Source organism: Chiloscyllium punctatum, chromosome 23 (assembly GCF_047496795.1).
Source record: "Chiloscyllium punctatum isolate Juve2018m chromosome 23, sChiPun1.3, whole genome shotgun sequence".
Lineage (NCBI taxonomy): Eukaryota > Metazoa > Chordata > Chondrichthyes > Orectolobiformes > Hemiscylliidae > Chiloscyllium > Chiloscyllium punctatum.
The window spans coordinates 57,241,801-57,251,871 of record NC_092761.1 but is presented as its reverse complement, the minus strand read 5'-3'; the positions used below and the strand labels follow the sequence as shown (position 1 = coordinate 57,251,871).

Genomic DNA, 10,071 nt, shown 5'->3' with positions numbered 1-10,071 from the left:
AGAAAGTAAGGAGGCATGGGATACAGGGAAACTTGTCTGTTTGGATACAGTATTAGTTGGAGAAAGTGAGGACTGCAGATACTGGAGATCAGAGCTGAAAATGTGTTGCTGGAAAAACGCAGCAGGTCAGGCAGTATCCAAGTTTTGGGTGCCTGACCTGCTACGCTTTTCCAGCAACACATTTTCAGTACAGAATTAGTTGGCCCACAGAAGACAGAGGATGTTGGTAGTTAGACAATATTCAGCCTGGAGCTTGGTGACGAGTGATGTTCCACAGGGATCAGTTCTGGGACCTCTGCTCTTTGTGATTTTTATAAATGACTTGGATGAGCAAGTGGAAGGGTGGGTTAGTAAGTTTGCCAATAACATGAAGTTTGGTGGAGTTGTGGATAGTGTGGAGGGCTGTTGTCAGTTGCAATGAGACATTGACAGGTTGCAGAATTGGACTGATAAGTGGCAGATGGAGTTCAACCTGGAAAAGTGTGAAGTCATTCACTTTGGAAGGTTGAATCTGAATGCAGAGTGGAGGGTGAAAGGCAGGATTCTTGGCAGTGTGGAGAAACAGAGGGATCTTGGGAGATTGATCAGATTTGCCACCCAGGTGGATCGGCTTGTTAAGGTGTATGGTGTGTTGCTTTTCATTAGCAGGGGAATTAAGTTTAAGAGCCGTGAGATTATGCTGCAGCTCTATAGAGTACACTTGGAATATTGTGTTCAGTTCCGGTCAACTTTCATTACTGGAAAGATGTGGAAGCTTTAAAGAAGGTGTAAAGGAGATTTACTGGAGGGTATGTCTTATGAAGAAAGGCTGAGGCAACTAGGGCTTTTCTCATTGGAGCGAAGAAGGACGAGAGGTGACTTGATAGAGATGTACAAGATGTCGAGAGGCATAGATAGAGTGGATAGTCAGAGACTTTTTCCCAGGCAGAAATGTCTATGACAAGGGGGCATAATTTTAAGGTAATTGGAGGAAGGTTTAGGGGAGATGTCAGAGGTAGGTTCTTTACTTGGAGAGTGGTGGGTGCTGAAATGCACTGCCAACAGTGGTGGTAGAGTCAGATACATTCGGGATGTTTAAGCGGCTCTTGGATAGGCACATGGAAGTCAGCATAATGAAAGGTATAAGAGTAGGATGAAAGGCTGGCACAACATTGAGGACCAAAGGGCCTGTACTGTTCTACGAGTGAGGGGGAAGAGAATGGGGAGGGTAAAGAGTATGGGGAGTCTCGCGCTCCAGCCGTTAGGTCCGTTTCAAAAGCGCGGGCTTTTTAACGCACGCGCTGTGCTGTCGCCACGCCGGATGCCGGCGGTAAATTTGTCTTGAGTTTGGGGAGACAGGAGAATGTCCTGTTAGAAATTGGCGAAATTATCTCAAAATATTTCAACATGTCTGTGCTGTTGCTGAAGTGAATAATAACTCAACCCGCCACTCGGACTCTCCCGACCGGAATACCGCTGATGCTCAGTGAATGGTGATAGTCCCCGGTGTGCGCCAAGATACTGACAGTAAGATCATTTAATTTCCTTGCGGGCCAAATATCAATTTTGTTTTTAAGGGACGAGAGTTTCTAAAAAGCTATGTCAGCTCAATAGCCTTGATCGACGATTTGGGGAACTTTCTATTTGTGTTCCAAAAGCCGGCTAACACCTTTAAGCCAAATCTTAAAATTTGCCATAAGTCAGTCATTTCGTAATTTTAATTTTGTTGACTGGTCGTGTAGTGTGATTGCTGCTGTCAGGTTTCTGAAGTGATTGTGAGAAACAAAGCCCACTCACTTCAATAATTTCAGTCCGAGACAAGATCTGAATCAGTAGTGTCATTTATTTTACACTTGCAAGTGGGTGTGCTGTCACTTTCTCAAGGCAAGGGACATACACACACTAAATTCAATTCATACATAACATTTATATGATTTGATGTCTATTGTTTTACACTGCTCCCTCCCCTGCTTACATCGTCCACTTCCCTAAGACCGGCCCCCATTACCCCTGTTTACCTCTTGCCTTATCCGGCCTTGTCTGTGATAAAATGCTTATTTCTGGTCTCACAAGGCTGTTTGACCTTATCCTGCTATAGGTCATTGTTAGGCCTATCCTTTCTTCATCATTATCTACCCCCTTCATCTGTGTCTTTCCCGAGGCCGTTCTGATCCCTATGACCCTTTTAATTGGGGTTTGTTCCTGTGTTTTTGTAAAAGTGGGAAGCACATGTTTATATCTACTGTTTGTACAGGCGTATCTAGCTTAACTTCATCCCCTCACAACATCTTATCTACTTGCCCATAATGTCTACCTTCTGACATAGAGTTTTAGCTAATACAAAAACAATTATATATTTCCTCCACATCGTTTCCATTCTTGTTGACTCAGCTCTTGGCTAAAACAATTACACACTGGTGTGAGTTCACCTCCTTTGTAAGATGGAATTGCATAATTGCAGAAGTAACATTAATTCACCTATATCCCACAATTTCCCCCTTTTCTTTAATTACCATTTGTTATCTTCTGCATTTTTCTTTTAGGGGCACCTTCATCAAGGCTGTTTCAATCAGTCTTTGGGTGAGCCCTCATATACAGGGTATGATCATTTTTATTAATTGTTACCCACCAAAAGAGAGCTGACACAAATCCTGCTGCAATCTGGTTACGAGCCTTGAATTCATCAGGTAGCCCCCTAGGGACTCATACCGAATCAAGATAAATCCTGTCATCGAAAGAAGTGTCTAACAGTAATCTCTTACCCCTTCCCTTTTTCCCTCCTTTGTTTTCCTTCTCAAATGCCAGGGTAAATGGAATTGCCAATTGTACAATTGCACATATCCCTCTCCAATCCGGAGGTAGCGTGGGTCTCAATATTTTGCCTCCACAGTACCACCACAGATCCGCTCGGGGAACCTTTAATGCTGAGTAGTTCCCTCCCTTCTCCGTTTCGGTGACATTCTTAATCTCTGTACATAGTTTCAGCTCCCCCAAATCTTTCGACTGACTTGTACCTCGTCTACACACACGATGTGTGATTTCCAACTGCGGCAGAAAACAGGGGGGGAACTTTTACATCTTTCTCTCCAAGGGAGGGAACATCAGAGATAGGGAGGTACAATTCCTATCATTCCACGCAGTCTCATCCTGATACAGGGCTATCATACATTTCATGCCCTTCCTGTCTCACTTCCACACGAGCGGAAAGGAAACCACCTGGGCCACTGGCCGACCGGAGGCACATGCATAGCAATTGCTCTTGTTCAGACTTTTCACAGTATACTTTACCCATTCAACCCAGGCATTTGCATCCCCGTACCCAGTTTCTATTTCAATGGTCTGTTTCAAGTCCTTTACCTCTATAAATTTTACTACTTTAGGATCATCGGGAGGGGTGAAAGATTGTATCTTATTACCCAGTAGTTCTACCCGTTTTCCCTGTCCTACGCTAATTCAAAAACAATAGCCCAAGAAATCCTTCCCATTTGCTTTCATTTCTATCCCAAACATTTCATTTCATTGTATCTCATAGGTGCCCCCCCGCCCCCACCAGGATTGTTTCGTGCCATGTGGTTTTCCTTATCATTAGGTATATTGGGTTACACTTTTTATCAGGACAATCACGAGCTGGTCGGAAGGGGGTCTGGTGTACTGTGACGAGACCATTATACTAAGTACCATCCCCAAGGCTATCCCCATAGGACTTAAGATGTATCTCAGAGCTGCGGTACTGTCTCTGATTATCTACATCCCCACAATTTACTAAGCTGCATACATCAGCGTCTATTACTTGTGGATTATCAGACTTGGGGACCGTTAATAATACATATGAAAATGATATTTGACAAAATCCCAATACTAAAAGGACTAGCATCATATCTCTAGCAGCATTCCCAGTATTCTAAACATCATGCTGAATATACAATCTTACAGAAATAATCCCGCGCTCGCGTCGCCACTGTATAATCAGTTACTCAAAGTCTCTTTAGCCTGAGTTTCAGCGAATCTTGCGTTGATTCGGCTGTCCAGACTTCTTCCTCAACTGGAGGGTCCACTGGCTCTTTGATCTGAGTGTAGTGAGTCCAGCCTTTCTCTGCTGTCCTTATCGCTGTTTCAGGGGTCAAAAGAGCCTGGTACGGCCCTTCCCAGTCCGGCTGCAATTTAGTCTCTGCCCATGATTTTACTAAGATTCAATCTCCCGGCCGGATGGGATGAATGGTGCATTCAAGGGGTGGAGTCTGTGCCAATAAACCCTGTTTCCTGAGGAAAGACAAAGAGGAGGACAAACCCAGTATATACTTCTTTAAAAACAAATCTTTAGTTTCGGGACTTGGCAATTCTCCATTCGTTCCCAAGTAAGGTAATCCAAATAAGATTTCATAGGGGGATAGTCCCAAATCTTTCCTTGGGGCTGTTCGTACTCGCAAGAGAGCTATAGGTAAACATTTGATCCAAGGGAGTCTGGTTCCTATTATCAATTTAGAGAGCTATCGTTTGAGTGTTTGGTTCATTCTCTCAACCCTTCCCGATAATGGCGGGTGCCATTGAGTATGGAACTCCCAGGAAATTCCCAACCCTTTCATTACCCCCCCGTAACACTTTAGAGGTAAAGTCAGTTCCTTGGTCGGAATCAATATGGTTCACGAGCCCATATAGGGGAATTATGTGCTCCAATATTGTTTTAGACACCCCACTCGCAGTGGCGGTAGCTAGGGGGTATGCCTCAACCCAACCAGATAAATGATCTACTATGACCAGCATATATTTTAGTCTGCCTACCCTGGGGAGTTCAGTATAATCTACTTGTATACTCTGGAAAGGTCTCAATCCTGGATCTCTTCCTCCTGGGGTCTGTTTTCTCAAGACTTTCTTATTTACCTTTCTGCATATGATACATCCCTCACATATTTGTTTAGCAATTGTATATATTCCTTTACATCCATATTCCCTAAGAACTAAATCACACATTGCTTGTACTCCCCAATGGCTGCCTTGGTGTAGGACAGCCATAATGTCTCGCATCATCATTTTGTTTAACATTTCCCTTCCATCAGGTAACCTCCAAGGCCCGTCTGCTGTTTTTACAGCTCCTAAATCTCTCAATTCATTTTCTTTGCTTTCAGTAAATATAGGAGCTTCCCAAGGACCTGGGACAGTAGGTATTAGGGAATGTATCACCAATTCTTGTGGGTTCAGGGCTGCTTCCTTAGCCACCTCATCGGCTAATCTATTTCCCCTAACCTCTAGTTCATTTCCTTTCTGATGACCATTTACATGCACTGCTGCTATTTCTCGGGGAAGTAATAGGGACTCCAAGACCCGTTTAATCAATTCTTCATGTACTAATCCCTTCCCCCACCTCTGGGTTAATACTCCCAAAACCACTCCCTTATCCACGGTAGCAAAGAGGGAAGGTAAGGCTAACACGGGGGCATGGATCAGATCTCTTTTGCCTCATCATCCCAACTTAGACATTTTGGTTCCCCCTCTAATAGTTTGAGATATAATTTCTTAGTCTTCAGTGCATAGGAATCAATCCACAATCTGCAATAACCCGTGAGACCCAAACATTTGCGTAACTCCCTTTTAGTGCTGGGCAGCGGCATTCCCACTATTCCCTCTATCCGTTCCAGGCTTATCTTTCGCTTTCCCTCACTAACTAAATGTCCCAAGTATTTCACTTCTTGCTCCACATATTGTAGTTGGTTTTTAGATACCCGCAGTCCCTGCTGGCCCAGGAAATTCAATAATTTGTTAGTGGCTTCTACTACTCTTTCTCTTCTTTTTCCTGTTACTAAGAGGTCGTCTACATACTGCAACAGGGTAGTCCCCTTGGGGCTGCTAAATTTCTCCGATACTTGTTCTAACATCTGTCCAAATAAATTCGGGGATTCCGTAAACCCCTGGGGAAGCACAGTACACTGGTATTGCTGTTGCTGTCCTGTCTTAGGTCTTCCCACTCAAAGGCAAACAAATTCCTACCTTCCTCTGCCAAGGGACAAGCCCAAAAGGCATCCTTTAAATCTATCACACTAAACCATTTGTGGTCATGAGGGATCTCACTTAATAACGTAGAGGGGTTTGGCACCCTGGGTGCCTGATCTGTACTGTTCGATTTAATGTTCTCAAATCCTGCATCAATCGATAATTTCCATCGGATTTCCGCACTGGTAGTATTGGGGTATTATAAGGAGACATACATGGCTCCAACAATCCATCTCTAATCAATCCTTCAATTACTGGCTGCAGTCCTCGTTTACCTTCAATGGAAATGGGATATTGTCGCTCACAGACAACATCCCCTTTCCTTTTTAAATTTATTTCAAGGGGTGGGATCTGTAGTTTTCCACAATTCCCTTCCCTAGCCCATACAATAGGGTCTATCTCTCTCTCCACATCCTCTGCCAACATTGCCTTTTGTACAACTAATTCTTTTTCCTGAATTCCAATCCCCAGTCCTAAGAGGATAATTAAATCTCTCCTTAATAAGTTACTTCCTATATCAGGGATATACAACAGTTCCCCTGTGACCCTATCCTTAGGACCTTCTATCATCATAGGTTCAAATACTGGAACAGTAAATCCTTCCCCTTTTTAACCCCGAAACAGTAATTGACCGTGTTGACATTCCTACTTTCTTTGGTTTAAAATTCAGCGATGACCGTGCTGCCCCCGTATCTACTAGGAAGACTACCTCTTCCTTATAGGGTCCCACCTTCAGGTTTATCAAGGGTTCCTGGTGGGCCCCCGAGGGCAGGAACCCCTGACACCCCTATTCTTCATCAAAATTCATAAGCGGAATTGCCCTCTCTTCCCTTTTCAGAGCCGGACATTCCCGCTTAAAATGCCCTATCTTTCCGCAATAATAGCATCCTGCCTGTGGAGACCTCCAGCTCTGCCCCTGTCGCTCGAACCCTCTATCAAATACTCCCCCTTGTCCTCTCTCTCTCTCTCTCCCTTTCCCCCTTCCTCTCTGTCCTACATGCTGCCACCCACCGCTCCAGTTGCTCAATATTGGTTCCACTCTTTTCTTTAACTACCTCATCAACCGCAGCTACCATCATTTTCACCTTCTGTTTCTGTCTCTCATCCTCTCTCTTTACAAACACTTTCTGTGCCTCTCTTAACAATTCATCTAATGGCTTTTCACTCCACCCTTCTATTTGCTGTATCTTTCTCTGTATGTCTGGCCATTCCTTTGTCACAAAAATGTACTTTCAAAAGACCCTGTGCCACTGGGTTCTCAGGGTTCATTCCAGAATATTTCCACATTGAGTCTCTTAATCTCTGCAAAAAAAAGCTGAAGGAGTCTCATCTTTCTCCTGTCTAACTTCAAAGACTTTAGTCAAATTCTGTGACTTCGGAACTGCCTCTTTTATTCCTTTTAGAATCAGGTCTTTCAATTCCCTCATTTCTTCTCTATGCTCCGGATTTTGATTTTCCCACTGGGGGTCTCTGAGGGGAAACTTCACCTCTCCCTGTCCAGCATCCCCATCTCCAATCGGATGTTCCCTGTCCCATATTTTAATGGCTGCTCCCCATATAAGTCCCCTTTCTTCCCCAGTAAATAGTATATTCAAAATAGACATTAACTCAGCCCAGGTATACAGACTGGGCCCCAAAAATTGATCAGTTTGTTCAGACAACCCTACCAGATCCTCAACCAGGACCTTCATTTCTTTTTTTTTAAATGTCCTGACCTCCCCACTGCTGAGGGGGGCACTTACAAACCCAATCTTTGTCCCCTATTGGTACCTCCCGAAGGGGATAAGTCATTACGTTCTTCCCCTCTTTCTTTTTTTTTAATGAAATATTGCAATATTTCTAGCTCCCCATAACTTCAAACACCAATTCATCAATTCATGCTTGACTAACTTTAAAGCCTGTTCCAAATTTGTAAATATATTTATATATTTACGTTCATTTATTCAGTATTTAATATTCAAAATGTAAAATGCATACAGTTCTCAATTTTGAAATCCACTGTAATCACCCAGTTTTAGTCCCTTAATTTAAATCCAAAATTAGTTTTCTTAAGTAGTACTGACCAATCATTGCTCAATTACAATACTATAGGTCTTGAAATAATCAGAGCTGCCTTAAAATTATTTGTCTATTCAAGTTTAAAGAAAAAACTTCTAATGCATGAACAATGGCCGAATCCAAGGTCACAGATATTAACCATAGGATCTTGTTTTTACTACAATCTAATGTTGAACTGAAACTTCAACTGTCCTCCATAAATCGCTTTCATGCAAAGATAAAAGAGATTAGTTAGAAACTGATAGTAAGGCAGTCGTGACCTGTAAGAAGAACAGGAGTTATCATTCTTTTTTTTTTCATAATCTCTATAGAATCCTTAACCTTTAAAGAAATCATGTTAAGTTTCCATAATAAGAATCAGATTCAAAACAGTCCCGGAACTCAAGCTCCAGGGAATAAAACGCAAACATTCAATCACCAACAAACAAATGTGCATTCAAACCAATCACAAAGGGTTAAACTTTCGACCAGCTGTACAGCTCTCTTCATTCTCTCTCTCTCTCTCTCACTCATTGACAAATAAATTCAGATATTTACAAACCCAGTCTTTGTCCGACCTGAATTTTGGCCAAAAGAGGCGGGACGAAGAATGGATTCCTTAGTCCATATGAAGCAACAATATTTAATCATCTTTTTCCCCTGTACAAGTATTATTTTGCCAATTCCACAACATCCTCCCCAAAGAACTTTCTGGAGGTATGTTGTAATGGACCCCGCCTCCAATTCCATTGCTTTTTCCTTCTTTTGTTTTTCCCGGAGGCTTTTTCCTTACCCACGGCACAACCCATATTGAGTTCCTTCGTTAGTCCCTTATTAACTACTAAAACTCAATCCCGGCCACCAAGGCAATACTTAAAAGTCAGGTTTCTTACCTTGGTCTGTGCACAGAGTTGCCTGGCCCCTTTGTGCCGTATTGTCTATCGAGCTCCTATCACTGTCTGATTCAGATGTCTCTCTTGTGGGATTCGTACCAGTCGCCCAAGGGAGCAGACCAAACCAGGACACGAGACCGCTCCTCAATGGGGAACGGGACGCGTCTTCCCAGTGTCCAAGGCCAGCCACTCCCCCCGGTGATGGAAGAAAATCCCGGACAGCCCCCAATTGTGAGAAACAAAGCCCACTCACTTCAATAATTTCAGTCCGAGACAAGATCTGAATCAGTAGTGTCATTTATTTTACACTTGCAAGTGGGTGTGCTGTCACTTTCTCAAGGCAAGGGACATACACACACTAAATTCAATTCATACATAACATTTATATGATTTGATGTCTATTGTTTTACACTGCTCCCTCCCCTGCTTACATCGTCCACTTCCCTAAGACCGGCCCCCATTACCCCTGTTTACCTCTTGCCTTATCCGGCCTTGTCTGTGATAAAATGCTTATTTCTGGTCTCACAAGGCTGTTTGACCTTATCCTGCTATAGGTCATTGTTAGGCCTATCCTTTCTTCATCATTATCTACCCCCTTCATCTGTGTCTTTCCCGAGGCCGTTCTGATCCCTATGACCCTTTTAATTGGGGTTTGTTCCTGTGTTTTTGTAAAAGTGGGAAGCACATGTTTATATCTACTGTTTGTACAGGCGTATCTAGCTTAACTTCATCCCCTCACAACATCTTATCTACTTGCCCATAATGTCTACCTTCTGGCATAGAGTTTTAGCTAATACAAAAACAATTATATATTTCCTCCACATCGTTTCCATTCTTGTTGACTCAGCTCTTGGCTAAAACAATTACACACTGGTGTGAGTTCACCTCCTTTGTAAGATGGAATTGCATAATTGCAGAAGTAACATTAATTCACCTATATCCCACATGATTGACCACACTACAGAATGAACCTTCTGCCAGTTTCAGCTGAAATCTGGAACCTGCCCGTTTCACCTAAATCTGTTAATAATTATAGAATCATTCTAATTTTGAAGTTTCCATCCTATTGACATTTCTTAGAAACTTTTTCATATAGAAGTACTGCAAATTTCAAGAATGTGGACTTCTTTCCCCTCAAAATAAATTTGGCAATTCTGGGCATTGAGTATACCACTGC

The 10,071-nt window shown here is 42.8% G+C and overlaps 2 long non-coding RNA genes across 2 annotated transcripts in view; one reads left to right on the top strand and one right to left on the bottom strand.

The window, feature by feature from the left end:
• Positions 1-1,315: 1,315 nt before the first annotated feature.
• The window catches only part of LOC140494086 (uncharacterized), a 58,596-nt gene continuing 49,840 nt past the window's right edge, over positions 1,316-10,071 (top strand). Inside the window, exon 1 of the long non-coding RNA XR_011963906.1 lies at positions 1,316-1,506. This is a non-coding gene — a long non-coding RNA (uncharacterized lncRNA). The remainder of the gene's footprint in view (positions 1,507-10,071) is intronic.
• LOC140494084 (uncharacterized) lies at positions 1,805-9,834 on the bottom strand. The gene is made up of 2 exons (XR_011963905.1): positions 8,895-9,834; positions 1,805-4,239 (listed from the first exon to the last, which is right to left on the bottom strand). It is a non-coding gene; the product is annotated as an uncharacterized lncRNA (long non-coding RNA).